Raw genomic sequence first — 8,056 nt, 5'->3', positions numbered from 1 at the left:
AAAAAAGTCTGGCATTACATGGAAATCTATAAAAGTAAGTTGTAAAATAAAATTACATTAATATAACAATATAGTAATTATTCTATAAATTTTAAAATATTTATGTGTTTTTATTTCATAAATATGTGCAGTGTCCTCAACAAATATCGGATTTTGAGTGTGGATATTATGTAATGAGATACATGCGTGAATTTTGCATGAATTCTAGACCTATCAATTGGCTAACCACTCAAGTAAGTTATATATATATATAGATATATATATATTTGGGGTATATACACTATGATAAAATATTTTTCTATTTTATTATAAATACTACTATATGAACTAATACTTACCTTACTCATTGCAGTGGAATGGGAAAAAAACTTATACAAAACAAGAAATTGATGAAATTCGTTTGGAATGGGCTGACCAATTTTTAGAAGAAATTACAGAAGATGGAGTGCTTTAATTGAGTGATCACAATAAAAGAAACATTGTTATTGTGTTATGCAAACGTTTCAGTTTATTAATTTGTTTTAAGGTAGTAAGTGTTTTTTTTTTCCCTAAGATGCTTTTATCTATGTTGGTTTCTTTGAAATTTTTACTGAAGCTTATTAGAGGGTCCATCTAGTATCTTTGTTTCAACAAAATTATATATATCCTATATGACTTATGTAGTTGTTTATTACATTATTTTTCTTTCAATTTTTTGTGGCGTTTATAATTTTTTAAATTTAGTTTATCTTATTCATTTATTATAAATTTAATTATTTCTTTTTACCTTTCTTTAATATTACAACAAAATATAATTTATATACATGTTGTTTTTTAAGAAAATATAGATTAATTTTTTTAATTTGGAGCACAAGTACAGATTTAATTATGTTTTTATGTTTACTATTCTTACATATATATTATATTATATTCTACATTTATTAATTAGTAATACATAAAACACTTTAACTAGAAATATTTATTTGCTAGTGTAAAAATATGATATAATTTAGTAGCAATAAATTTATAATTGCAATAAATTCTAATATACACAAAATGCATCAACTTTATATTTTACGCCAATATAAAATTTTAGCTACAAAAAATACTAGTAGCTAAAAGTATTCATATGCCACCAAAATTTTTAGTAACAAGCATATTTAGTGTCATTTTGATTAAAACTCATTTTGCTACTAAAATTTAGTAGCAAATTTTTATTTAGTGCTCAAAATGTTAGCTACCAAAGATAATTGTAGCTAAAAATATAAATTTGCTACTAGGAAACTCATATAGTATTTTTTTATTAGAACTTGCTACAAAATCATTTTGCTACGAAAATTTAGTAACTAATATTAATTAACTGCTACCAACTACATTTGGTAGCTAAACTTTTGTTGCTAAAAAGTTGGTTTCTTGTAATGGGTTATTGTGAAAGAAGATCACTCTGACGAAGATTTTATTGAACCAGTAATAAAACATGCAGGTCATCATTTGAAGAAGAAGTTAAAGAGAAATGAATGTGATAAGAGTTCTATACTAGAAGTTAGAAAAGGGAAGAACAATGTCAATGAAATGCCTAAGGTTTCATTTTTTTTTTTTTTTTTCCATAATTTAGAAATTTTACCTTTGTTTTTTTTAGTGTTTTTACATGTGATTTTGGTTCTAGAAATTTATATATTTTATTTGTTTTGTTTTTATATTAGTGGTAGATTTACTGATTTAGAATATTGTTACATTTAGTTTTTTCGACATAAATAGTTATTTATTGGTGTATTTTTTCATTCATTTTGGATTTTATTTTGTAATGATCATTTGTATTTTTTGAGGTTTAGGTTTGGTATGGAGTTGTTTGCTAACAGTTTGCTAATAGTTGTATTGTAATTTTTTTTTATATTGTGCTTACCATTTGCTTTTATTTTTGATATTTTTATTATTTGATTTCAGGAATGGAAGTATAAGTACGTTGAATCTGATCACTATAAATCGAAAGTGGTCACTCTTGCACTTACAATGTCATTGAGAAGCTTAATATCACTCTTTCAAGAAATATCAAGACTTTGTTTCGTGCTACTTAATTTGGTAAATTTGTAGACATTCCCTCGTATAAACTCTACCCTCATGTGGTCCATGTTATTCTTTTAAGAGAGGTGCAACAGTCCAATGGGAAGAAATTTTGAACGAACATTGCTAATCGTTGTATTCGTTTTAGTGTTGAAGAATTCACTTTGATTATCAGTTTGAATTGAATGGAGAATTGTAATAAAAAGAATTTTACTCAAGATCCAAACCAAATTATGAGTTTTTTACGGCTAAACCCTCTTAACTATCACTCTACATGCACTTAATTCTCTAAGCTCAAATCTTGATGGCAAAACCCTCCAAACTACTGAACTAATAGCAAATTTAAAGTGTCATCCATTTTTTACGGTTAGCTGCCAATATAGACTATTTATGTGTATACTTTTGTACATATGTCACATTTATATTGATACACCTAATATTATTATTTTAAAAATATAAAAATTATTTCAAAATTTATAATATTTTTTTTATGGGAAATTGTAAAAAAAAAAAAAATTACTCAAGATTCAAACCAAATTATGAGTTTTTTGTGGCTAAAGTCTCTTAACTATCACTCAACTTGTACTTAATCCTCCAAGCTCATATTTTAATAGTAAAACCCTTCAAAACTAGTAGCAAATTCAAGTTATTCTTTATTTTTATTTATGTTTATGTGCCTATTTCTCAATTATATTGATATATATAATGTTTGATTCAATTATAAAACAACTATTACATAATCGGTCTAATTATTAATCCAAAAATATAATTAGAGAAATTATTTGAATCTTTTGTATTAATGTGTTATGCATAACACATATTAATCAACTATTGAACATTCAAATCATTTTGCCTCACACATTCAAAATTTATATCTATTTTTTTATAAAGAATAAATAGAAGTCAATAGTAATAACTACGATGCTATCGAGATTTGCAAATTTATGAACATCTTTTATTGTTTATCGATGTATAACAAAAAAACAACAGAAAAACATCAAAGGGGATGTAGCTCACATGGTAGAGCGCTCGCTTTGCATGCGAGAGGTACGGGGTTCGATACCCCGCATCTCCAAAATTTGAATTTTTTTCTTATTAGTGCTGTCGTTTTCATATTCCACTGTCGTTTCTTGAGTTATTGTCGTTTTATTATGTGAATAATTTGAGAAATCTATTCATGCAAAAAATTTCTTTTCCTCAAAAGTTTTTACATTTTTAAAAATATGTATATTTTAAACTTTACCACTATATTTTTTTGAAAAAAAAATAATATAATTATTTCTTAAAAATACCCAATTTTCTTTTAATCTTATATTATAAAAGTTTCAAAAATATATTTATACTATAAATTATTAGGACACTCACAAGAATTTTTCTTCTCTATCCTTCAAATACATCACTAAAATATTTTAAATTTTACCACTATATTTTTTGAAAAACAAAATGTAATTATTTCTTAAAAGTACCCATTTTTTAAGTCTTATATATAAATCTTTTAAAAACATATTTTTTGTTTAATACCCCGACCTATCCTCATGTACCAAAAATATACTATAAATTATTAGAGCACTCACAACAACTTATCTATTCTATCTTTTAAAATACCTTATTAAAATTTTATTTTATCTATTTTACAATAAACTTTTACATTATAGTATCCATCATGATCATCTTCTCTATTTCTTTCTCTATATTAAATCTTTTTATATATTTTATTTATTTTAAATATATAATATTATATATACATAAATATAAAAAAATAATAAAATTAAAGAAACCAATAAAATAAATTTAGAGCTGCTTTACATGTAGAGCAACACTATTCATTGTTGTAAAATTTATGTAAAATAATATATCTATTGTATACTGTATTTTTAAAGAGCTAAGATAAAGAATATGGAGGTACTTTTTAGTTAGAGGAGACGAAATGAATAAATTTGTGTTTTTCTTAAATGGGCTAGGGTACATATCATTTTCGATTGACAAGCTTATTCTCAAAAATGACACAAAAATAGCATATTTTTAAGTATAGCAACTTAGTTGGGACATCCCCAAACTGATACAATCAGGATATAAAATAAAGGTTAATTATGATTTTTTCTCCCTAAATTTTGACATGTATTAAATTATGTCCCTGAACTTTTAAGTCGTTAAAAATACCCCTTGAACTATTGAGATTGTTAGATTTAAGAATTTTTGTCTAATTTCATTCAATTTTACTATTTCAATGATTGTTTATGTACTAAACCATACTCTCCAGACTTTGATATATACCAAATCATCCTGCTCGAACTTTGATATGTACTAAATCATGTCCCCTGAACTTTCATCCATATTAGACTTTTTTACTAAAATTGGACAAAAGTCCTTAAATCCAACAATCTCAATAGTTTATGGGGCATTTTTAACAACTTTAAAAGTTCAGGGAGCATGATTTAGTACATGTCAAAATTCAGTCATAATTAGCCTAAATTAAAAGTTCGAGCAAAGGAGTGAGCTACTAAGTTGGCCAATCACTTAACAAAATAATTAGAAACATTTCTCATAGTAATAACCTATTCTTTACATTCTTTAATAACCAAACCAAATAAAGAAATCATTTCTACTGAACTTTGCAATGCTTGAACCACTACTAGACTGTCTATTTCGAGAACTACATGATGCCGTGGAGATGACTTGATTCGGCTCAAAGCCTCAGGAACCTCCATTGCTTCGGCTAAAGCCGGTTTCACTTGGCCAAGAGCTAAAACAGTACGACCTTGAAGAAGAACACCATTGCTGTCCCTAGCAACTAGGCCAAATCCGAAGTTGTGACTCATCTCAAATAGGGTTGTATCTACGTTGACCTTAACTCTATTTTGTCTAGGTGAAACCCAGCGCTCAGCACCATCTCCAGGCTGATAACAGGTCTCAGATGACCTAAGGTAGAACTTTGAGCACTTCTTCATTGATTAAGATAAGCTATTATAGAAGCAAAAATGTGTGAGATTCCCACAGTTTTCCCTTTCCAAACCACATCATTTTGAGCTCTCCAAATAGCCCAACAAAGTGAAGTTATCAAACATATCCTCTCATTGTCCGACTGTTTAAAAACCAACTTGCACCAGTCTAGAAAACCAGCCCCCAAAACTATGTTTGTACCGATTCCTACTCTATTCCAACAAAATTTAATAAATTGACAGGTTACTAAGCTATGGAGGATAATTTCATTTTCATTCTTACAAACAGGACGAAGTGCACTAACCTCCACCCTTTTGGTTTGTAATTGTGTTATAGTTGGGAGATAATCAGTTCCTGCCCGCTAAGTGAGATTTTAGGTCATGAATATATTAATTCATAAATATATGAGTAATTTGCGGTGAAAATACCCAAGTTTAACTCGGAGTTGCAGATAAATACCTAACAAAAATTTTTGGCGGTAAAAATACCTTCTGTTAAGGTATTGGAACTTCCGTAGGTACCTGGCCGTTAAATGCCAGGTAAGGGTCCAGCTGTCATGCTCTTATTGGTCCACATCATTAATTAATATTTTAATTAAAAATTCATTTAATAATTTAAGAATTAAATAAAAAAATATTTTTAAATCAAATAAAAATAATAATATATATTAAAATTCGTATTTTAAATTGATAAATAAAAACATACAATGATTAAAATTAAATTAAAAGTAATGAAAATGTAAAAATCACAAACCCAAAAAATTCAAACTTCCATCACAACAAAATCAAAATCAAATTAATTCAAAATCAAATTCATTAACCTGATTCCAAATCCCAAATTAAACAGAAACTAATATACAAAATCATTCTTCATACATATAAATCTAACAAACTCACACAAAATCAAAACCTAAAACCAAGAAAAAAATACAAACTTACACATAAAAACCATAAACCTATAAACGCAAACCCAGCACTATGAAGAACAAATAAATATGAACTCTGAAAGTTCATCCAAAATCCGAAATCAAATAAAAAATCTTCGCTACCAACAAATAAATCTCAGATTTTTAGATTTAGTTTTTCCCTTACCTAACAAAAACCAATTTTTTTTCACACGTAGAACACTTACTGTTTGGGTAGGTAACATTCACCATTTTTGTAGTAAAAAAACTCAGATTTTTTTTTTCAAATGCAGAAAACTCTGAACTGTACGTCGAGAGCCTTTCACCATGGTGAGCTTTCAGATCTGGGTCCTGTTTAGTAGGATCTCTACCAGTGAGGTTTCTTTTCAGGTGAAGGTTCGTCTGCTATGGTGGAGATTGGGGATTTCTAGGGCTTTGAGATTTGATCTCCTCCAGTTTTGTTCGAAGCTTCTCCAATTCCCAGGCGTCTCTCCCGTGCGTTTGAATCGATCGATTCATCTGTTTGTCTCTCCTGCATTTGAGTCGACCGATTTCGTTTGAGTGGATCTAAACCTCAAAAGAAAAGAAAGAGAGAAGAAGAACGAAGAAGTGTGAGATTTGGCGTTTGAGGTTCAGATACTTTTTTTTTAATTATAATTTAATTACATCAAGTTTACCCAGATGTCATGTGGCATTAGTTTAGGGATTTAATTAATGATTATTAATTAAAATATAAATTATTAATGTATATTATTATTTTTGTTTGATTTTAAAATACTTTTTATTTAATTCTTAAATTTTTAAATGAATTTTTAATTAAAAAATACAAATTAATGATGTGGACCAATAAGAGAATGACAGTTGGACGCTTATTCGTACTTAATCTTATGCATCTACGGAAGTTCCAAAACCTTAACAGAAGGTATTTTTACCGCCAAAAACTTTTGTTAGGTATTTATCTGCAACTCCGAGTTAAAGTTGGGTATTTTTACCGCAAATTACTCTAAATATATTATAAAACATGCTAAATGGCTAAAAGAATTGTAAACATATATATATTAATAGGTTGATAAGTTGATTAAAATTAATTATTATCATTTATGTAAACATATTATATGAATTGTGTCAAGCTACTCATTTATAACAAGATTGCGTATGAGTTTTAATTTTTGACATAACTAATATATGAGACGAGCTTAGGTTGGACATTTACTTGTAAAATTTAAATATCAACACGACAAGAATATAATTCGTAAATACAAATTATCACTCTTATATTTGTTGTAAGTTAAAGTAGCTGATGTTAGGATTTATAAACCATTCAAGATATATATATCACATATCTAAACATATTCCTAAAAAGTATTTTAATATAGAAAATCCTAGATCATAAATCTATAGAACTATTACAAAAGAGGAAGATGATGAAAGTGAGCGGAAGCACTAACCTGAAGCCATTATTGGAGATTGCAGAGAAAGTTTTGATCTTCCAAGAATAAACTATTTCCTAGGTATTTTCTTTAATGGGAGAAAACAGAAACCCAAGTATTTCTTGGGGACCACTACCTATTTATAGGCTTATTATATAATAAGTTTTGAGTATTTATAATTTGGCCCCTCAACAAATTATAAATTAACTTATGGTATCTACACATTATTTTCATGACAATTTAATACCCTTTGATACCCATAATATAATTGGTCACTTAATTTTGTATCACACGTTATAATAGCATATACATTATACATATGTGCCCAGATAGAATTTTAATCCAACAACTCCACTTATGAGATGTATGTTGGCTTGTGAATTTATAGTTAGTGAGGTTTGGAGCTCATCATTCATGTTATGTATTATATTATATTAAAACTTAAGTTTTGTTCACGGTCTTACATTGTATTATATTGAATTGTATTAAATAATATTTTTTTATATATATAGTACCAATTTGTATAAATATATAATATTTTGATATAAATTCAAATTAAGTATAGTATTATATAAAAATAGAGATAATTGTGGCATAAGTATTTAAAATTTTGAACTTTTAAGCATAAATATTTAATATAAATGAAATTGTATAATTTTGGTCAAATTTTATCAATACAAATTATGTTTTAAATTTATTAATTTTTTTTTTAAAACTAACCCATAATAATTTTCATTAAGAC

General features: G+C 27.0%; 1 long non-coding RNA gene and 1 other non-coding gene across 2 annotated transcripts; both read left to right on the top strand.

Annotated features, from left to right (window-relative positions):
* Window positions 1-1,016, top strand: LOC133031980 (uncharacterized). The gene is made up of 3 exons (XR_009684976.1): window positions 1-34; window positions 132-233; window positions 353-1,016. It is a non-coding gene; the product is annotated as an uncharacterized LOC133031980 (long non-coding RNA).
* Window positions 1,017-3,042: 2,026 nt separating this feature from the next.
* Window positions 3,043-3,115, top strand: TRNAA-UGC (transfer RNA alanine (anticodon UGC)). Its single transcript has one exon. It is a non-coding gene; the product is annotated as a tRNA-Ala (tRNA).
* Window positions 3,116-8,056: the final 4,941 nt, after the last annotated feature.

This window comes from Cannabis sativa, chromosome 1 (assembly GCF_029168945.1).
Source record: "Cannabis sativa cultivar Pink pepper isolate KNU-18-1 chromosome 1, ASM2916894v1, whole genome shotgun sequence".
NCBI lineage: Eukaryota > Viridiplantae > Streptophyta > Magnoliopsida > Rosales > Cannabaceae > Cannabis > Cannabis sativa.
This window is presented reverse-complemented; position numbering and strand designations above follow the sequence as displayed.